We start from the raw sequence: 27294 nt of genomic DNA, 5'->3' as shown, positions 1-27294 counted from the left end.
GGTAATTTACTGCACTGGTCGGTGGGGTGTGTACCTGCACATTTGACGCAGCGGAAGGTGTGGTTGCAGTATTTCTGCGTGTGCCCGTATCTTTGGCACCTTTTGCATTGCACTATTTTCTTTTTAATTTGCGGTGGTTCGAATTTTACGATAGCGTTCATTAGGCGACTGATGTTGTAGATTTCCTTATTGTTGGGTTTCTGTTTTAAATCGATAAAAAATAGGGATAACGGGTCTTTCGAGACTCTATGCCTTATGTTGCTGACGTTGATGACTTTGTGGCCGAGTTTCGATAGTTCGATTTTTAGCTCGTCGATGTCTACGGAGTGGTGGATGTTTCGTAGCACCACCCGGAAAGGCCTTTCTTCTTTGAGTTGATAGGTGTGGAAATTGGCGTTCAGGGCCCTAAGTATCTTGGTAAGCTTCCTGTAGGCTTCTGGGTTCGTCGGCAGGATTTTGACTTGATTGTTGGTTATCTTCAGCTTGTAGTCCTCCTTGAAGATATCTCTCTCTAAGGACTTGATCATAGTCTGGATGTCGATGACATCATTAACAAATATTGATGGGGGTGGGGGGCTTCTCTGTGCCTGGTGGTTTGGTGGCAAGCCTGCGATTTCCATGGCGTCGTTTGAGGATTCCAATATTGCGAACCTGTTGTGAGTGTTAATTTGTATTGGTGGCTGTTCGAGTTTGTTTTTGATGTTTCAATTTTGCGTTTTTTCGACTTATTGGCGTCGTTGGCACGGTGGGATCTGCTGCACTTTTGCCACGGAGGGGGTAGCGCGGGGTAGTTGTGTGATTCCTCAGGAGAGCCTGGTCGTGAGTGCTGGGCCATCATCGAGCTAGCTAATTCAATATGAATAACTAGTCGTGAGGCTATGAGGCAAAATTCGGGTTGGGGTTAGGTGCGTGGGGTTTTCTTCTCCCTGGCGGATAGGAAACACTTGGGAGGATAGGAGCACGTTGTGTTCACTTTCGACGGTTGGGTGACACGTGTTGCTTTCGAACTTCGCTGGGCACTAGAGACACGTCTGCACGCTTCGGCACTCAACAGCGAACTGAGTTAGAAAAGATGACGTTAAAAAGGAGGTAAGAGTGAGAACTTTGAGTGCACTCGTAGGTTACACGCGAAATGAACGGCATAAAATAATAATTGCTCTATTTCGTAAAATAATATCAATTATCAATTCGTTCAGTATTTGTATAATTAACTTGTTTTTATTTCAAGCAAGCTATTAACAAGACTAACCCAAACGCAATACATTGATGACATTTACATTTAATTGGTTCATAATAGACATTTCTTACAGTCTATGCATTTGTGCACGGGAGATTAAATTAGCCCAATTCTCATTTATATATACTATAAACAGAAGATAAGAGATAGATTTGTGGTGAATTTGGGCATCCAATACTGATCCATAAACTGCCTCAAACATACTACTATAGGCTAACTACACTATAGTACTATCGACAGTTATTTGCGAATATCATGGGTACTAAGACCGATCGCCGGTTATATACGTAGGAAAAAGTTATTCAGTATGTTGAACTTTACAATATATTCAAAACCCACTGAAGTCGAAGAGGAAGTAGTTTTTCTATAAATCCACTCATTATCATATGTTTATCTATAGTTTAATTCAGTACCTATCGATATTCCTATACATATATAAATAATAAATCTTCGAGATAGAAATACTCGTAGAGTTGCAAACATTATAGATGTTCAACGTCGAATTCAAAAAATTTACGCGCATCTCAACAACAAATCAGTAGATAACAACGTATTGCTCCCTATCTACATAGTCCAAGTATCTCCTCAAAGCAATATTAGTATTACTAAAAATTAACTGTCTGAATTACTTTAGGGTAAAATGGGGAAAAATCAGAAAAATTACATAACGCAATGCCACAAATGCCAACTGTTATGTTATACCTCAATAAATTGTAACTTTAAATATCGATGCGTAAAACGCATTGAGCCGCACTGACCAGGCGAGTGCAAAATAAAAAAGGATGACGTGGTAAACAATGACAAAATCAAACTTGCGACCAATAAGCCTCCTACCCAACGTAAGCATAAGGACTGCTTTAAGTACCAGCTATAAACCGAAAATACTTGTAGGATTAAAGGTTCCTGCAAGCTAATAAGATTCGGTTTATGGTGAGGCCTTAGGTTTATTGAAGGTCTGTCTAATGTTGCTTAAGCCTTGATGGTCAGACAATGAAGGACGTGGCACGGACCATTTCACGCGACGTTACAATTGATCAATGAATATTTTCAGTCAGAGAATGATTCAGACAAATTGAGCATTGAGCATGATTCTGTACCATACAGATTTTTATATAACATAATAACACTAAAAAATATAAAGGCGGAGGAACCGATTAAACATCGCATGAATTTGGGCATTATTTTAAAAAATGAAAATCATTGTAATATAGATAGAAGCGACTTGCTTGATGAAATAAAAATATTTTGTGACATATACAGTAAAAATTTGTCATATATAACACTAATGTAATGTTCGAATATGATACATGAAATTAAGAATTTATTTTCCAATTTTATGTTACTTTAATTATTCCAATTGCTTCTGCAGGGCGTACTTTCTCTAAATTAAAATTAATTAAAGATTATACACATACTACTATGTCTCAGGAAAAACTATCTAATCGATTATTTAATTTAAACATATTATGTGAAAATTGAAATTACGAAGATATAATTATTGATTTTGCACGAAACAAAGCGAGAATAATAAACTTTATGAAATAATTGTACTTCACTGAGTTTTAAAATAATAAACATATCAGATACAGGTATTTTTGTTAATATGTACTCAATCATCAAGTCATTATTTTGTTATTGTTATTATTAAAAATTTTGTAATTAGAATAGGAATATATTTTCGTCAAAGAAAGTTATGAGCTACAGAGGTACATGTCTTTTCCGTTTCTAATTTGTAATACTATACATGTGTGTAATAAAATTATTTTGTCAGAAAGAGAGACTTGTTCCGCGCTCCGCAGTCTCTAATGGCTGTGATTTTAAAAATAAGATTTTGTTTACAAAATCCGTTTATTATGAGACTAGAAACATTCTCGGGGACGTAAAGTTCTAAATGTTCTTCATTGTTATTGAATGTCAGAGATAGGGATACCTAACACGAAATATCAAGGTCTAATATCGACAGTCAATAAGGAATAACGAATAAAATTTTATTAGCTATTAGATTTTCATACTTTACTCATTTTTCTTCGTTTAGGAAAGACATTTATTCCTCCACTTCTATTCAAAATTGTTATTTGCAATTTATTTTAGAGAAAAACCTTCCATTAGTCTATTTGCAGTAAAAAGATCCTTCCCTTATGAATCTTACGAATCGATTTGCAATTGACAACTAAATTGTAATAAAAGAACATAATGAACGATTAAAATCAAATTCGTAATCTAAAATATTGTATAACTGTTATGTATTTTGAATGTAGGTACACATACATGTAATATATTTTGCATATGTAAACATTTATATATTTTATTTTACATATTTTAACATACTATATACACATAAAATTTCGCACTATAATAATCGTTATTTTGAGTATTAAAATCATTATTAAATATTTGTTTCGTTAATCCTAAAATTGAAATATAATTATTAAACTGTTAACAAAAGAATTGCGTTTAGATTTCATAAACATATCGTAAAGTGACCGGTTTACCCAACGACCGTACACAGGTGTCACTTGTAGTCTTGAAGCATAACCAATCAGCAAGCGACGATACCTCATCGTCATTATATCAGGCTAGCACATCGTCATAGAGTTCAGTACTGTTTAATCGTCTTTCGTATTCGACTCAAGGTAGAGTGTACATACTACAAAAATTTACTAAAAATTACAATTTTTGAATTTACCAAGCATTACTTGGTAATGAGTACTAAGTGGAGAATTAAATTTGATTAGAAATTTGATCTGCAAAGTTTCTGTAAAAAGAGATTTAACGAAGGTAAATATTTTATACATACAATTTTATAAAATGAAAAGATTCGTATACATATTAGTTTTGTATAAATAATTTTAACTTAAAAATTTGTTCTAGGATGGATGGGGTAGTACAGTAATTGGAAAGGAAATTATTCTACATGTAAAAGTAAGTCGTAATATCAAATACAGTTTTCTTCTTTTATGTTTTTTGTATCTTTATTACATTTTTGATTTTCATATACATAACCGTCTTTCATTTAAAGAAGAATTTACTTTCTCAAGGACTTTTCATACAAATTTGAATAATAACTGCTATTTTTAATGTCTTATTTTAACCTTTGTTCTTGTTTGTTTGGGCTACTGTATTGCTTATTTTCTTTTAATGTACTAATTTGCGCGCTGTACTAATTTTGTGTGAATAATCTAGAAATATATGTGGTCTTGTAAATGAAATGATTTGACGTAGAAAATTCTTAATTTTCATATAAATACTTCTGAACTGCCATGTTTGGGTGGGAACAAAGAAGCTCGGAAATGAAGTATAAAATAAACCGCTTCGCAAATGTATGTTGAGTGAATACATTACATGTTTCATCTAATATTAGTTGTTTTTTGTACTTGTATTTGAATTATCTGATCGGCCAAAATTTTTTAGGAATACATTTTTATAAATTTCTTCTTTGTTAAAGTTATTTTTTCTTTTTTATTTCGTCTTTTATTACAGACTGTCACACTTCAATAAGAAAATTTATTTAATTTATTTAATATTATTTATGTTTATTTCTACATAAAGTTATTTGTGGCATATTCATTCTTAGGTTAAAAGTCTTTAAATTTGTTGGTTACTACGAAACAAATATAACAAAGTTTTTAAGTTGTTCTTAGATTATTATAATTTGTGTATTTGTAGTTGCTATTCCTCTATGGTAAAATGATATTAGCTTAATGCTGCTTTTGCTTTTTAATAAAATTTGTCAGCCCTCATAACTATTTTTCTTTGTCAGAAAAAGAAATGACCATCCCATTGTTGTATTTATTAAATTTTGTCGTAAATTCTAAATACTGTATCCAATTTATTTTTCTTACACATATTATACATTTTTTTTCAATCTGTTTTGTATTTTATGCTTTTTTCTGCATTCACTGATCATTCTTGTCTCCTTGCTACTCTAACTTTGATTATTCTTTTAGTTATTAATAGCAGTTCCATATCTAAGTAAGTAAATTTAATTATTTTTTCTATATTTTTAGCATATTTATATACTTCACTAAAGGTAGATTATTCTATCCTTTCTTTCTTTTCTCCAGAAAGTATCTCTGCTATTTTTTCTATTATTGTTCAGTTTAAATTTATTATTATTTCTGTATCATTGGCTTCATAACTCGAGGGCGGAACCGGGTTCAAAAATTTTGCGGGGCCTGAATACACTTTCAAATCCTACACTTAAATTTTACAACGAGGCATTATTTATTTACAAATGCTGTTACATATTATATATCTTTTATAAGACGAATATTAAATAATAATACAATCTCTAATTTTTAAACAGTTTTTTAAACAAATCCAACTAATATTTTTTCGCATCCATAATTCATTTTCAAGGGGCAAAAAATTCAATGAAAGTACAAAATCTGTAATCATATATGACTTTTGTAATAAACTTACTCTAATGAACTTTGATGAATTTTGTCACTTCTTTAAACTGAATCATCGCTACTAAAAAAATGTCTTGTATCTGTTAATGATATCATCATTCTGTAAAAAGTTAATCAAAATCGGTGTTTTTTAATTGGGTAATTTCCGTAGACCGCGGGTCATCTCAAAACGAGGAGCCGAGTTCTGGCGAACGCGCTGAACCTGTCTTACACCGGCCCAGCATAACTTTATTTGAATTTATCATGTGTATATAACTTTTTCCAGTGTTTTCCTGTCTATTATGTGTTCTCCCACGTTTGCCAGTTTAACATATAGTTTATGCCTCATTTTATTATTTTGTGTTCCAAGGCTATTCTTCTTGCTTCTGATCACATAATCTGGCATTACATGGTATTTCACCATGTATAATATTCTTTTCAGAGAATGTGTTTGTGTTTTATCTATTCTTGTTAAGTAGTGAAAACCCCATACTCCTATGCCATATAGCTATATATTGTATATGGTTCACTTTGTCCTTATGTCACATTACGTTTAAAGCATTAATTTCTATCAATACTATGAATGTTTTCGCTATAGTATTGGTTGGGCTATATATATTTTTCTTCTTGTTCAAAATACTAAAAATTGCCTTTGCCAAATCAATTCACATATTGATCATTACTTATGAAACAATGGATCGCTAAACTCAAAACTGTTATTTTTCATTTTCATATTCATCTTCATATTCATGAAATAACATTAGAAGATAGAAACAATAACCAGAAAAGAGCGATGCCCTGAAACAAAGTTTAACCTATTTATGTTCAAGATCATTTTGGGGTCTTCTACTTTATCTCTTATTTACAATCTTTTTGTAATAATAGTTTTCCTCCTCTTTTCTTCTTTTAATTTTGTCTGACTCTTCTAGTACTTCACTCCTTTTTGTGAGTTTGCTTCTTTCTTCTGCCCATTCTGCTTTGTTCTTGTACTCATTTTCCGTTCTTTTCTCCTATCTTTTTCTGTATTCTGATATCTCTTTATTATAATATAAAATCTCTCTTAATTAATATTAAATTTTTCTTACCTTCTTTAATTCATCTTTCATATTCCCCATTCCCTTCAACATTATATGTACCTTCTGTAGGATTTCAGGTTTGATTTAAGACCATTTCTTCATTTCCTTTATTGTATAACTGTATTTTCTTTGCTCGTACTTGTTGTTGTTTATTTTTTGTCTTCTGCTCCCACTTTACACTGTGTGATTTATTTTCGTGACATTTCTCTTGTGTTTTTTTCTTATTATTATAGTCACCATTGCCCTCTTGAGCTTCTTTTATTTTATGATTTCCTAACGTCTGCCTTACTTTTCCGTGATTTTTTACAATTTGTATTTTCTTGTTTTCTTTTATTACACTCTATATTGTTTCCTTAATGTCAGTGGCATAAATTTTGCAATTTGGCCAACTGTGGAAACTCACAACTCAACATGAAAAGCAATTAAATAACTCCGGAAATTAATGTATCTGAAATTTTCTTCCAAACCTTACTTTTCATACCATATTCAAATGAAATTGTGAAATAAATTTTACTTTTTATATCCTTATCTTGCATTATACATCATATTTATGATTCTTTGTATTATAATAATATAAGGAAATAACTTTTTGATAAATAAACTAAGGAAAATTATTATTTTTGATATTTATATATGTATACATATATGTATATATATTATTTTGCCATGAAATTCAATACACACCTCAATTTAAACAAAAAAAGAAAAGAAAGTCGAATTTGTCACAAGAACTGAAAATTTTCACATTTATGCTCCTGACATGAAAGCCACGATATTTTCTCTTCACTTTTTAATTATATTTCCAGTTATTTCGATTTTTTTAAATGTCCTTTTACGCATTTTTGCACATTCTATCTTTCTCTTGTTATTATTTCTGCTACAATGTTCAATTATCTGTTAAAATATTAAAATTGTCTGCTAACATTTAAAAAATTGAAAAAAAAGTCTGCTAAAATTCTTTTTTTAGGAAATTATTTCAAAAGTTCTCGTTGCCGGAAATTTAAGGTGAATGGATTTTGTGATGTTCAGGCAAACTGACTCCTGAGTAAGATAAAACTTCATAAATTCTTTCCTACGGTACTCTGGTAAGTTCATTTCTTTATTCGATTTTAATTATGGAATGCATTTAAAAAAGGTGATAAATTCTATTTATGCCTTATTTTTTCTACTCGTTATTTAAAAATACAAATGAAAAGAATACGTTTCATTTTTGTTTTGTTTCATACACACTTATATCAATAGCATCATAATTCATGGGATCATAAGATATCAATATTCTGTCTTGAGCGAATCCCAAAACAGAATAGTTTACCTCACGACGTTTATGAGATTGAAATTCAGGGGGTACATCTCTTTTATCTTTTCTTATAGTTCTTACAACAGAGAATTTTGGATTTTAATTTGTAAATAAGTTCGCTTAATGTGCGATTTATAAATACTTGCATAGAATTGTCCGGTCAATAAGGTTGTTTTCTTCGTGAAAGTACAAATTAACACGGTCGAATTACGATTAAGTTCTTAGGTAAGTTCTAATGAACTCCTTTGCAAATTTTTATGAAAATTAGTATGTATCTGTTACTTAGATTTCCTTATGAGATGTTTCTAGGCGAGGCATCTGAGATTCGCACACACTTTGTCGGATACCTCGCATGCTAACATCGAAAAAACCTGCACACGCGTTTGCGAAGTTTTTGAATAATTTCTATCGAATTCATTTTCTTTAAAGATTCTCCATCGGTACAACATTTTGGACTGGTATTTATAAAAATACCACAAAATAAAAATGATAAAATATTACAAACTCTACAGTATAACATGACTAAGCGCAATGCAAAGTTAACTTTTATATTATCATTGTCTGAATTGTATGTATTGGGAGAAAGATTATCTACTTCCATTATTACCTTCTTCTTCCCTAACCAATGTCTCATTTTCTTTCATAAATACAAATTTAACAGGTCGGCAATAAAATTGTGAAGGATTAGTCGAGGATAGATATCGTGAAATAACGAGAGCGAAATATTGCTGTCACAGCCTGTCAAGTATATTTGAAATAAATAAATAAATAGATGTACAGCCGTATACGTTGATACAAAATATAAAACGCGAAATAAATACTCGTTATTGTTCGTCGCGTAACTCAATAAATACTCGTTGATACTCGTTGATACTCTTTGATACTCGATATGTACAGTCCGCTCGCAATCGCGTCCGTTTATTTATACTGGTCGGGAGAGAGTCGAAAAATTCAAATTCGTCTTCATTCGACGGTTGCATGTAGTGGCGACATTGTTTTGCCCGGAGTTTATTTATCGTTATGTTTCATGCGTCAAGGCTAAGTCAATGTCTTGAGGCAAAATAACAGCACGAATCGCTCTCGACTAGCGTCGTCCTTTGACTCTTGTGCCCTACCAGTGACAACGTTTTTATTAAGTTAAACTTTTAAAATATTTACGCTGATGCTTGAAGGGATGAGTAGTTTGCAAAAAATCAATTTTAAAAAGATTGCAAATTTTTAAGTTTGAGGATGTTTTGAGTTCTTATAGTAACAGCTATCGAAAAAATGGATTTCTAACATTTTACATACCGGTTGTTTACACACTTATACCAATTCTTCTATGATTTGAACATAATATAATGATCGATATGATGCAAGAAAATTGCAATACGCATATTTAGACCCATATCTATTTCTTCTATGGATACCATTTTATTTTCAATTTCCATGCATTGTGTTAATTGACGTATATACAGGCCTATAAAAACATTTACTTTTATTTTTGCTTCTCGTAAAACTGGGTGTTTTAACTGAGGTGATGTGCGTGATAGGTATAGAAGAACCACTCGGTATTGTTAAACAATAACAATTTATTTGCTTGTGTGCGTGGTATACACTAGCGCGCCGAAAGCACGGTACAAATATCGGTTCGAGATTACAAGTTCAAGCTCGGCGCGATACTTTACGCGGTGGTTCGAGTCGAGACGATTGCACAGATGTCGAGGAATTCAGATTCGCTATTACGTACGACTGCGGACGGACAATTCAGATCGGCGTCTTTCAACTTGCCTCGCGACTCGCGATAGAACAGAATGAATTTGTGTCGCGATGATGCTCCTTAGGAAAACTGTGTTTGGGTGTGTCTAAGGGTACGGAATCATCGGATTCGTTAAGGAAAGCGTTAGTTCAGAGAGTGAGGGAAATGGACGTCGCTGTTAATTGGCTAAATCGTGAGTTGGTGGTTGGAAAGAGATGACAACTGCCCTTGAGAGAAAGTTGCTAACGAGGAGCGTCGTACGTGAGGAAAAGCAGATTTCCGTAGTGGGTGGTATGTGTAGGGACTATTGAGACAGAGACTATTTTATGAGTCCTTAGGCTCGCTGTAAATATTCGGAGAGAGTGTATCGACATCTGGCAATCATCTGTTCGCAAGGTAGAGTCCTTGTGTAGCGAGGTACGGGACAGAAACCGTTGGGAAGTTTGCTGTCGAGTGCCGCTACATAACTTTAAATATTTGTAGGTTGCACCGCTATTACCTTTATTTTTTTTGCACGAGAAAGGGAAAATACATTATGCTTACTCACTCCGTGAGTATAGGACCCGTGTCACTGAGTTATGTGGGACTCGGCAAGATGGTAACGCCATACCCACTAAAAACCCCTCCTCCATCCCATTCCTCTATCGGTACAAGTATCAATTTTTTTTTTTAATCGAGGAGGGGAAAATGCTATTACGCATGCTCAAGACTGGACTAAGTGGAACTCGGCCAATAGCGTTGCCATACCCACTGAAAACCCCTCCTCTCTCCGCTCCTTTTCTGTGGAAGCATCAACCTCGGAACCGCCTTACGGTATTACTTCAGGGCTGGGCTTAACTACGCACCGCTCTCTCATGCTTGAATCCCATACCTTCTTGTTTTTCTAGTTCTCCTCCTCTTTACGAATTTCTCCTGCGTCATTCTTGCCAACATAATTCTCCTGCACAAGGGCTGAAACCTTGCCCAGTCGTCCTCCTCCTTCACTTGTTCAATTAAATTTTCCGTTGTTAGTGATGTGCCGACGTAATTTTCTAGGTCCGTCCTCTCACGTATCCGCCTTGGGCAGTGGAAAAGCGCATGTTCGGCGTCATCGCCTTCACCATTGCCAGTCCCAACAACTGGAATGGTCCTTCTTATTAATCATACATAATACATAAAAAATTCCATGCCCTGTCAGGATCTGCATGGTGAAGTAATGAATATTCCTCCTATATCTTCTAAATAAATATGCATCCGCTACCAGTCTCTTCTTCCAATTGTCTTCTCTGTAAAATCGTCACTCCTTCTATTTCTCCATGATACGCTCCTCCACTGCCATAATCCTCTCTTGATAGACCGAGGCGGCCCCAGTTCTTGAACGGATGTTGTACTACTCCTGCTAATCCTCCTTTTTAATACGATATTTTTCGGCCCGAAGCTCTGCTGTAAAATAAATGGGCACAGTGCCTATAAGCACGCACAGTACAGTAGGCCGTCGAAGCTCTCGTCAATGCTGTCCTTTTCAAGATGTTCCTATTCTTCTTAATTTCTAATACCTTGGCCCATACAGGCCCCGCATATAACACCACCGACTCCCAGACTCCATAATAGAGTCTTCCAACGGAGCCGGTGGGCCCGTTGACATTGGGGAGCAAAGATATAAGTACTAAACCTGGAATAATCTTTCAGCATTACTTCAGGGTCTTCTTTCCGTGTGTACCCCTCCTCTAATCATGATCCTTTTATGTAGGTCTCCTTTTCTCTTCAAAGTTCCTCTTCTGGACTTGTCTAGCTTTCATGATCTTCTTATATAGTCCTTGTAATCTCACCCAATTCTCCTCCTTGCTACTCACCGCCTCGATTAGATTATCGCTTGTCAGCTGCATACCGAAGTAATTTTCTAATACTGTTCTATCACTCATCCACCTAGGACAGTGGAACAACGCATGCTCCGTATCATCTCCTTCAATATCGCAATCCCAGCATTTTGAGTGGACCTCCTTATTAATCGTCTTACGATATACGTTAAATATTCCATATCCACTCAAGATTTGCATGGTAAAGTGATCAATATTCCTCCTGTACTTCTTAAAAATACAATTCGTTTCAAATGCAATTCATTTATAGGTCTCCTTGTCCAACTATCCTCCCTATAATAACTCCATTCTTCTCTCCACTTTTCCTGCATACGTTCTTCCACTGTTTTAATCCTCTCCATAAAAAGTAAGGTGGTTCCTGATGTTATATCGCTCCTGTTATTCTACCCTTCTTATCTCATAGTAAAGCCCTGCTTTAAAATATATCGGCATAGTGCCGAGCTCCGTTTTTACCTATACGAAGTTTTTACGAAGTTTTTCGTGACTTTCAATTTAATATGTAGCGAAGGCGGATATGTACTCTTGCTATCTGCCAAATTAGGATTCCATATCTTTTTTCGTTCAGCTCAAAACTTTGTCTCAATAGCCAAGTATTGATGTTGCACATAGCAAGAATGTTTCGTATACCCACTTCGAAGAACCATGAACAAAGATATAACTTTTAGGTCTTCAAATATATTTCAATTACATTTTCCGTAATTAATCTTTTGCAAAAACATTTTGAAAATGTCGAACGTTCATTTTTGTTTTTCACTGCCTGCAGTTCGTGTCGATGGGTTTAAATACTATACTGTTATCTAGTCGAAATAGTCATCTCCATCTTTTGTCCCCCAAACAAGTTGATGTCCTCCGTCCAGGTGCATCGTTATCGACACGCGTTGCTTGTTGTCTCCCGATTCCAGTAGTTCTATTGTTATTTTTAAGGATCAAACTACGTTATATTTCGTTTCTTCCGTCGTGTTGATTTGCTAACCTGAGCACTTGGTGTTTCCTTGATAATTTCGTATTTTTATTTTGTTCAGCCGCAGTTTGTAAATAAAGCCCCACGGGACCTGTTTACTTCTGTGATCACGAAGCTTCGTGTAGTAATTCAGGCCATGCCAAGTCGTAAATACAAACAAAGTAGCCGCGTACGACGGAACACATTCAATCAATGCTTGGTCTCTTCAAAGCGCACGTATACTTGACAGAAATTAAAATTCGATTTTCTTGGACGCAAGACTTCGGATGAACAAATCTCATCCCTTTTTTGTGACGTATTTTTGAACAAGAAATAACCTTTTAGCGGCTTGTATTACAATTTTCTGGATATCCTGTGTGATGCTGAAGTTACCTGTAAGATCACATATCAATACATTTGATAGTTTTTTCTTTTCCAACACAATGAGTGCAACTTTTAAAAATATTTGCTTCAGAGAAACAATTTATTGATCGAAGGGAATAATAGTCCCATTTTCTCGGCTATTTTACACGAGCTGTGTGTTATACGTGTTACACGTAACATGTTTGGATAAAATAATTTTAAACTTCTCCCAGCTTCGAACGTATACGAAATCGAATTAGTTACGAACAATAGCTTGCAGCAAGTGCACATAAAAAATAACACATTTTTTGCGGTATTCACAATTCGTGCAATTCGTATGATTTTGTTTCTTTTGCAATTCTTTATAAACAAATGAATGAGGCGTTGAAGGCTGCTCTTTCACATAATGTTTAACCATCGCGTTTACTTATGTAACAACCGATTTTATCTAACGATTATTTGATCAATTGAAATCCAAGTATATCTTCCCCTAGCGTTGACTTGCTAAGAATATTTTTATTTGCATATTTTTTCAAAAAATTTATCGGTGTTACACATTTAAATGAACCATATGCAGTCACCATTACTTTGCATAAATCAGTATAAACGTTATTTTTCCTTGAAATACTATTATACCGTGTGTCACTGCATACATTTTCTGATTTTGCTTGAGCATTTCTGTTGTACACAACAGTGTTGTTGTGCTGTTTTAACTGAGATATTAGTTCACATGGAACCTAAATCACAAGATTAATAAAAAAAGGAAGATGTTACTTGCTTTCGGATACGTCGAAATAAACCAGTACTTTTATGGCGTTTACAGCCCCAAATTGGAAAATGTGGACGAATTTTGAATCTATCTTATTATCGTTTTTGGCTGAACTTTGCTTTAGGGCAAAATTGAGAATTAATCACTTTTTTGCAATCTGTCAGTTTTCGAAACGGAGAATTCGAAAATCCTAGTTTCAAGTTTCGGGATTCAGTGGTACAAAGTCGTATTTATGTAAAATTTGTGTAATATTTTACACTTTATTTTGGCAATAAATTGGATTCTGGATCTTTTAATGAGTAGAGTTTCTGGAGTCACTGACTGCACGTGGATGGTAATCATTTTGGCCTATTGAGTCAAACGTGTTTGGTTACATGTATGACTTCAGGTTAGAGTGTTCTCCCATTACCGGCGAGATCCACCTTGAAGAACAGTAAAAACTTTTCTCTTTGACTCGATCACATATCTTTTTTTCTTTAAGCTAGAAAAATTTACCGAATGTCCAGCTGGACAATTATAAAGTAAAGTACTGTAAAGTAAGTAAAGCAAAGTACAAATATAATAATAAAAAAAAACATCTTATTGACTTTTATTTCCGAGAGCTTAAATTTTCCAGGAATTGCAGACAAGGGATATCCTTTTTTTCTTCGCTAAGAGATTCTCAATCTCTATAGTTCTCTTAGTTCTCTACTTCTTACCACATCCAATTAAATATTAGCCATTATTATTCCAAGGTAGGTTACAAATGCTGATGAAAGTAGCGCAAGTGTTCTAATATACTTAAAAAACAGTTTCACGATAAATATTGCAATAGTTATTTACAAAAAGCCAAAATTTATGCAATCGTTGACTTATCTTCCGACGATGGAACTTGTTTTTTCTAAATCTTTAACTTTACAAGCATGAAAATTTCTTGCCAAAACAAATGAGGTATATAGTATCGTTCAATACTGATTAATTGATATAAACTATCTTACACTTTTATTTGTGATATTTTATACATAAAAATATTTCTCGCATTGTATCGTACAATTTTAAATTACTCTCAGTGTTATAAATCATTCTGTATGATGGTTATGTAATTATTTCATTCTAATCGGTTGTAATTAATTGTAAATGATTCTCATATATAAAAGCGCGGTAACTGATACAACAGATGATGTATAGAGGTTGTGTTACTTTAAACAAGAGGCATCCTACTTTTTTACATTGGTTACTTGTATTTTCCATTTTTTCCAGTAATATTATTATTCGTCATAGTGTAATCTGACACTACATTTGATACAGATTACATCATTATGTATGTTAAAGATTCCAAGGGGAAATGTTACATATATTTTATAAATTATATATATTGTGCTAAACGTACTGGGAAAATCGCTGTCATATGTTGTAGAATATTATATGATTAATGTTATATGAAATTTATGGAGGGAAACGTAATAGAATCTTGTTATATCTCTTATTAATTGCTACTGACGTGTTTTGATGGCAGAGTAATAAAGTACAAGTCTACTCAATATTTTATTGTTTTATTCCTTAATGAATTTTGGAAATCAGTCTTCCTTCATTTGTTAGTAAGAATGGAAAGATAATAGTATAATTGCTTAGAAGTTCTACCAAATATAACACAAGCAAGTGTAGAGAGCAATCGCATTGCCAAAAATTTATTTGCTAAAATAGTAGACCTTGCGATAAACCGTTCAACGTATTCTGCAGCGATATAAACATCTGCGACACTGCAACGTTAGATATCATTCACGTCTCAATGTAAAGAATAATGTATAGAATTCATAAAAATACGTGCACGGTATACAATGCAGGAAACATTAAAGAAAAATTGTACTTAGCAATGAAAAAATAATCCGTCTAGATGGGCGGAATTGTAGAATATACAAGAAGTTTCTAGCCGACAATGTACTATATACTATGTTGTAATTTGTCGTATATCAACATGTTGGAAAATCTATAACAAATCTAAAGATATTGATATTGGTCGAGAACTTTATGCAGATTGGCCAATGACACAGCAACGTTTTGAACTTGTAATATCTACGTATACGATGAGGAATTTGAATAGTTTGAAGAACTCGTACTCAGAGTAATCAGGCAATAAAAATAAATGGTCCAGTACAAAACGATCATTAGTAAAAGAAAATGAAGAAAACATAAAAGTGAAAGGATAGAAACGATAAACTTGCGTTTTGAAGTTTGAGACGGAAACAGGAAGAAGATGCATGTGATATTATATGTGAAATCAGATGACCACGTGAACAGTTTCTGAGGGAAATGGATCCAATTATTGCTGTCAAATATACAGTGCAGTACGCATCAATTTTCTAATCATGAAGAGGATATTTTCAGTATTTCACAAACGAATACATTTGTATACTTCGAATATAGAATCACGCTTTATCTGTAAAGAAACTATATCCAAAATTTTAACATGTTCCCCTTGATACAAGAATTGTGCAATATAATATAGCAACAATAATATGAAATAATATCAAGTCTCAATTTGGGTAAACGAACAAATGAAACATTTGCTTGTGTAATACTTACAAATAAAGCTGTACGCAGTCAGTTCGGAATCAATGAAAAAGTTTGAAAGATGCAAAAGCTTCTGGAAGAAAGTTGATGAACATCTGAAAAACATTCGAATATTGGATATCTTAAACATGTCCGCACATTTATCGAAAAGTAGGTTGTTCATGACACATTTACTATAGGCATAGTTGCATTTTGTTCCATAGAGAAATGCAATTCGCATAATTTGATCTCCAGTTGCTGAACACGAGCACAAAATTTCACCGCTGTGGTTACGAACAAAACAGGATTTAAGGATCCTGTAAAATGTCCTTTCTAACATCTGAGTCTATTGAAACAATCGCCTCATAAAGACTTCCTTATAATATATGGAACCTATTATCCTGAATATCGAGAAGCTTTTTGTGAAGTGTTCTACCACTTTCTTAAACTCAACTCAGTTTGTGAAACTGCTTGAGCAAATGTTACATTGCATTACGCTAGTAAATTTAGATGCCCAAAATTTTACCTATATGAACGTTTGCCGAACTCGATGTATTTATTACCGGTATGAAATATTTGCACGCTGTAATAGGAATACTCTTGAGATAACGATGCTTAAAGGAAAATGTACCAGAATTTCTTAAATCTCTTTAATGACCGAGTGGCGAATACGTATTGAAGTCGTGTACAAGTTTTCGCAAAAGTGACGACACATTCGGACAAGATTGCTCGATGGGAATCAATGCAAAAAATGAGGCTCTAAGTAGATGGAAAAAGAAGAGGGAACAGATAGAACACAAATATCACGGTCATCTGTGTTGGGTGACGATTAACTATACCGTCCTTGAAGAATATTGTAACAGATTCTAGTGTATTTGACCATATTGTATTTCGATGCATACTATTTCATCGATCACTCATTTCCATTAGAACAGACAGAAGAACAGATACTTATCGTGATCTAAACTTCAGAAAGGAGGAGCTTCTTGTGATATAATTTCGGAGGGGGAACATACATAAACCTGGGTTGACCATACATGACCTCTCCATTGTTAGATTAAACAACGTTTAATCTAAACGAAATTTATATTTGAAAACGTGGCAAGCATGATAAGGATGAAACAAAACGCAATTTTCAGAAGAAGATGTTAATTTAAGCAGTGAATGGAACTAGTAATGATACAGTGCTATAAACAGCCATAGATATATCAGTTTAATAAATGGAAGATAAGAAAAGCATTTTAGTCGCATTGAACGGAGAGATTCTTTCAACGTGATAATGTTCGATACAGTTAAATTTACTGAAACTATTATCTTTCTAGAAATATTCAAACCCTGAATTGGTTCGCATATTTATCAGATCTGAGTATTACAGGAAGTGTTTGGGTAGAATCAATCAGGAATGTTTTCACAGACGGAAGTCAATCATTTCAAACAGTAAGATTAAATTAAATTATAAAGTTCTGGGAAAATAATATAATTTAGCAGAAAAATATTCGAAAATTGAGTCTATAATTGAAATATAATAAATACCTTACAAGTGAAATAAAATATGAAATATTATAAATAACGAATAATATATTCGTTCTACAACATATATTGAATAATGTTTTATATAATTTTGTTACCTCTGACTTATATTCTGCTTATATTTTCGTTTATAATTTTCACAATGTATTCATGAATTAAATATATTCTCATAATCTATGTTCTACTAGCGATTTTCCATATGTTCAATGAGGTCTGCTATATAGAAGATATATTAAAAATATATATGTTTTATTTATCTACAGCTACAAACTAAAATATCGAGCATGTTATCTCTTTCCTACGGATTGCAAAATGATAAATTATTATTGATGAATTGATCAATTGTAAAAGCATCACAACTAATTTCACCAGTATAACATCTCGTTCAAGATTTGTCAATCTTCGAACGTGCGGGACGCAGACGAACTGTTACGGTAGCGAACATGCGATAATGGAATGCACAAGCGAGAAACACCAGATCTTAATATTTAATTTTATTGTGCATCCAATCTTCATCGGTCCCATTTATATAGATCTCGATCATTCTGGATTACTTGTAACGTAATGTAACGTTAAATAACGTCCATACAGGTTATTGTATCTGTTATTGGTAACGTCAGTTCCCAAAGGTTGGACATGTTCAAGAACACTATTGTGCTTACGTGTTCTTGAGCATTTAGGTAAATTTTTATGACCGTTGCTTGCGAATACTGGTAGTTCAGGTTCTCAGACCCCATGAATTTTATCGCACGAATCTAAATAATCCGATTAAGGTCGTGTCATAATGATATAATAAAAGCTTCTGGAAGAAAGTTGATGAACATCTGAAAAACACTCGAATATTGGATATCTTATACACGTCCGCACATTTATCGAAAAGTAGGTTGTTCATGACACATTTACTATAGGAGGATAGCGTTAAAGATTGATGCGATGAGTGCAATCCCTTTTATGGGAAGTTCCTTGATGGCTTTATTTCCTATTAGGTCGTGACCTGCTGCTTTCTTGGGGTCTAGGCGACTGATTGCTTCTATGATCTCTGTAGAAGTGAAGGGTTCAATAGGAGGGGACATTTGGAAGGGAGTGTTCAGGTATTCGGTAACGTCGGCAGCAGCTGTCAAGGAATGGGGTTCGAATACTTCAGACAAGTGTTTGGCAAATGGGTTGGCTTTTTCTATAGGGCTACGCGCCCATCCACCTTGCGGGCAGCGGATTCGAGGTATTATTTGTGGGGCGCGCGTGAGTTTCCTGGAGGCCTTCCATAGTGAATAGTTGGAGTCGGCTGTGGGGGACAAGCTGGCGACATATTTGTGAAAACAGTCATTATTGTAGTTTTTTGTGGTTTTGGATAGTTTTCTAGTTGCGTTGTTTAGTTTGCGTTTGTCCTCCGGTGTTCTATGGGTCTGCCATATCCTTCTTAGTCTACGTTTTTCTGCTATTTTTTTAATATGTACTGGGGATATTCGTGTTTGCTGATGGACGTTTTTGCCGGTGTGAAGAAGCGGATAGCGTTTATTATGCTCGTGTTTAGGTATTCCATGGCTGCTTCGATTTCTTCACTGGTTTTTAGTGAAGTTGAGGCTGAAGTTGTGTAGGTAAGGGCTTCTCTAAAGAGCTGCCAGTTGGTGTGTTGGTTATGAATGGAGCCATTAGGTGTATTCTCGATGATAGTTGAACTGACTGTTACTATCACGGGGGAATGATCAGAGGAGAGATCAGCCGAGAAATTGATTTGGACGTGTCTTGACGAGATATTTTTAGTTATGAGGAAATCAAGAAGATTAGGTATTTTGTTTGTGTCGGTGGGCCAGTGTGTGGGTTCGTATGTGGTAAGGTAGTTGAGGTTGTTGGTTATTATGCTGTTGAGGAGGTTTTTGCCTCTTACTGTAACCAGTCTGCTGCCCCATTGGGTGTGTTTGGCGTTGTAGTCTCCTCCAGCTATGAATCTGTTGCCCAGGGTGTCCAGGAAGTTGTCAAAGTCTTCTTTGGCGATGGAGTGTCTGGGAGGACAGTATACGGCTAAAAGTGGTGATTGTACCATGACAGTCTTCTATTGCTACGTTTGTTGCTTGGAGGTAGTCTTTCTGGAATGGTGGAAGTTCGTAGTGCTTAATGTTTTATTTGATTATGATTCCGGTGCCGCCATGGGCCTTTCCGCTGGGGTGTTGGGTGTGGTAGAAGTTGTAGCTGTGTATTTTGAGGTAGTTTTTGTCGGTGAAGTGGGTTTCGGATATGAGCATCACGTCGATTTGCTGTTGTTTTAAGAATAGTTCTAGTTCAAATTTGTGCTGAGCTAGACCGTTGGCGTTCCACAGAGCTATTTGCATTGGTTTTATTTTGCTTCTGTACATATTAATTTGTCCATGAAGAGTGTGAGAAGTGACAGCAAGTTGTTAATTTCCTCAGATTGCTTCTCGATATGTTTTTCGAGTCTGGTGAAGTTGTCTGTGTTGTGTGCGGTGGGAGCACTATTTTCTGTATGTTTACTTTGGGTTTTCGAGTTGTTTACGTTTCTTTGTGTTGCCTGCGCATAGGATACTGATGGTGTGGCGAGTTTTTGGGGTCTTGTTTCCTGTATGGTAATCTCCTTGGTTCTCTGTTTTGGATACTTGATATTATGTAGCGTTTTATAGGCTGAGCATCCTTTGTAGTTCGCAGGATGCTCTCCTTGACAGTGGATGCACTTAGCGGGGGTTTCAGGGGATTTAGTGCATTGGTCAGTGGGGTGATTACCTGCACATTTTACGCACCGGAAGTTATGGTTGCAGTATTTCTGCGTGTGGCCGTACCTATGGCACCTTTTGCATTGTACTATTTCTTTCTTTACAAGAGGTGGCTCGAACTTAACTATGGAGTTCATCAGCCGGTTGACGTTGTAGATTTCTTTGTTATTTCCTTTTGGATGTTGGTTATCTCGTGGCCAAGTGTTTGAAGTTCGAACTCTAGTTCGTCTAGATCGACTGAGTGGTGGATATTACGCAGCACCACACGAAAAGGTCTTTCTTGTTTGAGCTGATATGTGTGGAATTTTGCGTTCAAAGTTTTTAGCAACTTAGTTAACTTTCTATAAGCGTCTGGGTGGGTCGGCAGAACTTTCACGTGGTTGTTGTTAATTTTTAACTTGTAGTCCTCTTTGCTGATACCTTTTTCAATGGTCCTTATCATTGACTGTATGTCGATTACGTCGTCAATGAATATTGGCGGGGGAGGGGGAATTCTTTGGGTATGGAGATTATTTACCGTTTCGGTTGTATTCATGGAGTCTTCCATAGTCTCCAGTATTGAGAATCTGTTCACGGTGGTCACTTGGCTGGCTGGTGGTTTAGCTTGACTCTTGTTCACATTTGCCTTGATTGGTTCCAGCTTGCGTTTTTTCGTGTGCTGGTCGTTTGCAAAGAGAGATGTGTTGCCCCTTTGCCACGGGGGAGGAAGAACGGCGGTGTTATAATTTAGCTCCGGAGAGCCTGTTTGGAATGTTAGGGCCATCATCGAGCTAGTTAATTCAGTATGAAAGAACTTGTCAAGAGGCTGTTAACCCTTGGCTAGGTTTGTTGGATTCGCTTTCGACAGATGGGCGTCACGTGGCGTTTTGTGAACTTCACAGGGCACTGGACACACGTCTGCACGTTTCGGCACTCACCAGCAAGCTGATCCACATTTTTTATGTTATTTTGTATCGCGGAGGCACATATACTGCTGACAACTGGAAGTAGTTGCTGCTAGTTTGAACTGTAACGCTGGTTGCTTGTAAATATTCCTTATTGACTTGTCTATGTAGATAATGATTGATATCGTTTCTGACTATCACTGCAGCCCCTCCGTGCGCTTTTGCTGAGGGTTGTTTGGTATCATATATGGTGTATTATGGTATTTTCATGTAGCTTTTTGTAGTGAAGTGTGTTTCTGAGACAAGTAGTATGTCTATATTGTTATTATATATGAATGTTTTAATTTCAAGGGCCCGTTGTTGTAGGCCGTTTGAGTTCCAGGCTGCTATTTTCAACGTGTCTGTTTTTATTTTTTGCTTAGCATGTTTGTAAGCAGTTGTAGCATGACTGTAATTTGTTGCGTTTGCTGTCTGCGAACTGCATTTTGTTCGCTTATCATTCTAGTCAGCATTTTGGTGTTCTTGATGGATTGTTTGAGAAGTTCTTTGATTTCTGTAGTGTCGTTGCTACTGTTGTTGTGATATTGGTTGTCAGAGGGTGTCGATTGGCTGATTACTTGCGCGTAGCTTCGACTCCCCAAGGTGTTGGTGCTGATGTGTTTAGTGTTTATTGCGTGCTCTGTATTTGGTATTGCCTCGGATTTTGTGCTGTCCTGTTGCACTTGTAGTTAGTGTATGTCCTGTTTCGTAGCAGCGGGAGCAGTTTGCGTTGTAATTGTTTCCTAGCTTCACACCCTTTATAGCTGGCTGGGTGGTTTCCATTGCAGTTATAGCATCTAACTTCCTCTATTTTTCCCGTGGATGGGCAGTGTATTGTTAAATGGTTTTTGCGCATTTAACACATACCGGGGTTCTATTGCAATAGTTTTTTGTGTGGCCGTATTGCTGACACCTTATGCATTGCGGGATATCTTTTTTATGTCTAGGTGGCTCCACTTTTACTATTGTGTTTAGTAATTTTGTTATATCATATATGTCTTTGTTATTGTTTCTAGGTTCTAGTTCGACTAGAAATAGCGGTAATGGTTGTTTGGTATCATACTTGTTTATGTTGTTTATTGATCTTATCTGGTGTCCGATTTTTGCTAGTTCTTCGCTTATGTTGTCGGTGTTTGTTTTTGGGTGTAATCTCCTGATTACGGCTTTGTAGCTTTTGTCGGTTTTGAGCTGGTAATTGTGATACCCTGCATTTTTATCCTTTAGTGATCTTGTCACTTTTCTGAATGTGTCTGGGGTGTTGGTTTGCACTTTCACCTGGTCTATTTTTATCTGTTTGATAACATAATTATCTTTCCATGCAGTGTTGTTTAGTAGTTCAATGAGGGGGTCTACTATTTTCGCATCTATGTATATTGGTGGTGGTTTAGCAATGCGGGTTGTCGGACTTTCCGTTGTGTCCGTTGCTGTCTCTTCTGGCAGTGTGCTAAATGAATTACTCATTTTGATATCCTGCAGTCATTGTCTTTTTCTGATATTTCAGTTTTCCTCCCATTTGCGAACGGGGTTACTTTGCGTTTTTTGCTGGAAATCGCCAGCGTCCAGCTTCCTTCGTAGTGTGTTGGTTCATTGTTCCCGTCATTGGCTTGTAATATTTCTATGTTAACATCTTTTTTCTGCCTCTGTAGAGTCTATATCTCTATTTATAATGTATGTTTCCCCTTTGCTAGTTATTCTTATTGGTGGAATCTGTATGATTCCACGTTTTGGCGATGGGCGTTTACTTTACCGCTTTCTCTTCCCTCTTGCCGCACTTTCTCTGGAGCACTGTCTCGCACGTCCGTTTAGGTCGCCTGCACAGGCGGAACTGCCAGTTATACATGGTTCTTCTTTGGGTCAAATCCTAGTCATCTTTACGGTTTAACAGGTCTCGAAAGTTTTGATGCGTTCTTGAATCTTATCCATAAGATTCGGAATCTTGTATTGGTCTTTTATCCGATCATACGTTTTCTGTATGCCGGGATGTCCTACTAATCGTGGTTCTCTTGTAGAATTTCCTCGATTTGTTCTTCAATAAGCTCCTGAATTGGTTCCCATGCTAATGTAAAGTCATTTTCGTTGCTGGTACTATTATAGAATAGAATCATCCTCTTAATTTCATTTTTCTCGGTTTCTATGAAGTCGTAATCTTCAAAACCTATTTTTTTTATTCTTTTGAAGGATATTCCTTATTTTGTTGAGTCATGGCCGTGACTCATAGTCTCTAAATTGCGTTTTCTTCAATTGGTAGAAGCTTTTGTCGTTCAGTCAGATTTTTAAATACTTTGGTTTTTCGCTAGAGCCGATCCATATTCAAATAGAATATCATATTCAGAGTCAAGTTCTGTGTCAAGTTCTTCGTTCGTAAGAGGCTCGTTAGTTGTACAATGTATTCTACTAAGTGCGTCAGCTGCAGTGTTGTCTGTGCCTTTAGTATATTCTATGGCGTATTCGTATTCTTCGAGTTTTAATCTCTATCGTATAAGTCTTGATGAAGAGTCTTTGCAATTTTGAAGTCATTTAAGAGCTTGGTGGTTTCTTCTAATGGTAAATCGTCGTCCAGGTAGACATTGTCGGAGGCGTCTGACTGTCCATACTATTGCTAATAGTTCTTTCTCGGTTGTAGAATAATTACGTTCGGGTGCGATTACGGGTTACGTTGGGATAGAATGGCTCCTATTTCATCGTTACTTGTGTCAGTGGTTAGTACAAATGGTTTGTCGTAGTCTAGGTATTTTAATACGGAGAAGTCACATCAATTTTCCTTTAAAGTATCAAATGCGTCTTGAGTTTTGTCAGACCAATGGAATGGCATGTCTTTTTTTGTGAGTTCGGTGAGTGGTTTCGCTAGTTTTGCAAAGTTGCGAATAAATGTTCTGTAATAACCTGCTAGTCCAAGGAAAGATTTTACCTCTGTTGTATTTTTAGGCTGAAGTTTTTAACCTTTTCTATCTTCTTCGGATTTGGCTTTACTCCTTCAGCTGTTACGATATGTCCAAGATATTCTAGTTCCGGTTTCAAAAATTCACACTTATCCGGTTGTATCTTTAACACCAGTTCTCTAAGTCTTTGCAATACAATAGCTAAATCTTGGTTGTGTTCTTTCATTGATTGACCGAAAATAATAATGTCATCTAAATATGCGAAACAATGTTTGTTAATAAGTCCGAGGAGTGCAGTATCTATCATTCTTTGAAACGTCGCTGGTGCATTTTTGAATCCAAATGGCATTCGGTTGTAGTGGTAATGTCCTTGTGGTGTGAAAAATACTGTATATTTCTTCGATTCAGGATCCATAGGGATTTGGTGGAATCCTGAGGATAGGTCTAAGGCGAAAAAGAATTCTGCGTTTCCTAACTGTGATAATATGTCATCTATGTCGGGTAGTAGATATGGGACTTGGTCTGTAAGTTCGTTAAGTTTTCTAAAGACAATTACAATTCTCCATTTCTGTTTTCCTGAGCCGTGTTGTTTCTTTGGTACAACTCACCTTGTATTGAATTGTAAGGAGAGTCGGAAGGTTCTATGATATTTCTCTTAAACATTTCGTCTGTTTGTCGTTTAATTTATGCCTTATGGCATTCAGGAGGTCGGTAGGATTTAGTATTCATAATTTTATTTTCTTTCAGCGTAATTGTATGTTTTGCAAGTGAAGTACATGGTAAGAGTTGCGTTTCAAAATTAAAGACGTCTAAATAATAAAGTAATATCTTTTCGAGTGGTTCTCTAAGAGCTTTTTCTATATGCGAGAGTCTGACTGATCCTATGAATGTTGAGATTTGATCGTAGGTGTTAGAATTTTCAATAGCGTTTGTAATTTTTAGTTTTGACTCGCCACCATTGATAAAGCATACGGGAATTGGTTTTCCTTCTAAGTACACAGTCTTTGATATGGTTTGCCCAGATGCTATGGTCTTATCCTGTTGTAGCAAAATAATATTATCATCCAGTTTCAATTTGTCGTTGGACAGTTCGAATTTGAATTGTTCTAGTGCAGGTAAACCTAATATTCCATCCTCTATTAGCGGAAAATCGTTATCCACTACATAAAAGTCTATCTTTTTGTTAAACAAATTTATAGTGATACTATTGGTGGTTTTGCACTGAGGTTTTGAAATTAGAGTGTTCCATTGGGAATTTCTTCACAAGTACTGGTTCTATTTCTGGTATCCATTTCCGCTTGAGTAGGTTAATTCCTGCTCCTGAGTCCACAAGAAATCTTCGTTTCTGTTGTCCAACTGGGCCAAGGAGTAGTTTCCCCTCTGCGAGGAGTGGGCGTTGAAATCCCCGAGGTCCTGGCGGGGAAGGCATCTTCTGACGCATTCGCCAATCCCGTCCAGGAAGTCCTCGAACGCGACCAGGCCGCTGTTGGGAGAAACATAAACGCCCATCACCGCCATTCCATCCCACTCGACTGCGACGTGGCCGCTGCCACGGTCGAGCACAGCGCTGTTATCCAGATTATGGCTGCCAATCCATCCAGATCCCCGACCCAGTTGGTCGCGTCAGGGATGCGATACGGCTCAGCCACCACCGCGAGGGCGACCTCGCTCTCCCGGATAGTCTGGAAGAGTAGGTCTTGCGCCCGTCTCGACCTTCCCAGATTACTCTGGAGGAGCCTCTTGAATTCATTGGGCCAACTCCGTGGCCTCCTCCCGGCCATCTACGGCTGCTTCGGCGGTGCTGCCTTGCGTTTTTGCCGCCGCCGCTGGCTCGCGGACGGGTCGTTTCCTCTTGGTTTTCGGGGGGGGGGCGCATGCCACCCCACCCATCCTGTGGTTGGCGGGAGCCCCGAGCGACTCGCACAGGGGGCACTTGGGGGCCGAGGCAGGACAGCCTCTGGCACGATATCCGCTTTCGCCGCACCTGTAACACAGGTGTCTTCGGTTCACGGCGGACACGCACGTAGCCCGTACGTGTCCCAGTTCCAGGCTCTTGAAGCATTGCAAGGGCCTCCTCGGGATGGCTATCACCCTCGCGGTTGACCAGCCCAGGATAACTTTGCCTGCCTGGTGCCGCCGCATCCTGCGGCCTGTGCCAGTGCTTGCCGCAGTTCCACCTTGTCTATCGAGATATCTATCCTGACAACTCTCAGCTCCGCCGTCCTCTTTGGAGCCGCCACTCTCGCCGTGGCCGGGTCTAGCACCTTGGCCAAGCGCGTCGCAAGCCGTGACGCCTTCTCTCTGTCTCGATCTCCAGGGACCGTTATCACGATAGCACCTGTCATCACCTTCCTCATGTTCAGCGACTCGACGCCGATCTCAGCAAGGGGGATGCTCTGCTTAACCGTGTTTATTACATCGGCGTAGGACATCCTTGACATCCGATGTCGCTGTGTGTTGGCCCCGGCTTTTTCAGCGTTTCATTCAGCCACGTGGCGGTTATGTAACTCGCAGCGTCCGTTAACGCTTTAATGTCCGTCCCGTTAAGGTTGGACGATTTCGTCGCAACTAACCTCAATTGCGAGACGTGCCTCGTTAGTTAGGCGCTGACGTTCGCCGCTGAGCTCGTCCTTATTTGCCTCGCCAGTTCTTCGGAATCATCCGGGACTGTGGTCGACGTAATCTTCCTCTTCCTTTCCCTGGAAGCCGTCGAAGCCACTGACGAGCGCGACGCGACTGACTCTTCGCCGTCGGACCTCATTCGTGTCCGCAGCAATCCTGTTGATGTGTTGAGCGCGATAGGTATAGAAGAATCACTCGGTATTGTTTAACAATAGCGGTTTATTTGCTTGTGTTCGTAGTATACACTAGCGCGCCGAAAGCACGGTACAATTATCGGTTCAAGATTACAAGTTCAAGCTCGGCGCGATACTTTACGCGGTGGTTCGAGTCGAGACGATTGCACAGATGTCGAGGAATTCAGATTCGCTATTACGTACGACTGCGGACGGACAATTCAGATCGGCGTCTTTCAACTTGCCTC

At 36.9% G+C, this 27294-nt stretch overlaps 1 long non-coding RNA gene across 2 annotated transcripts; it reads left to right on the top strand.

Moving 5' to 3' along the window:
• Nucleotides 1-3717: 3717 nt before the first annotated feature.
• Nucleotides 3718-9153, top strand: LOC126925668 (uncharacterized). 2 transcript variants are annotated; one of them, XR_007714054.1, is made up of 3 exons: nt 3718-3870; nt 4109-4159; nt 7672-9153. It is a non-coding gene; the product is annotated as an uncharacterized LOC126925668 (long non-coding RNA). The 2 variants fall into 2 exon arrangements; XR_007714053.1 differs by having other exon boundaries at nt 3719-4015.
• Nucleotides 9154-27294: the final 18141 nt, after the last annotated feature.

The sequence above is a fragment of the Bombus affinis genome, chromosome 16 (genome assembly GCF_024516045.1).
Source record: "Bombus affinis isolate iyBomAffi1 chromosome 16, iyBomAffi1.2, whole genome shotgun sequence".
In the NCBI taxonomy this organism is placed as follows: Eukaryota; Metazoa; Arthropoda; class Insecta; order Hymenoptera; family Apidae; genus Bombus; species Bombus affinis.
Note: the sequence above shows the minus strand (reverse complement) of the source record. Positions and strands in the feature narration are given on the sequence as shown.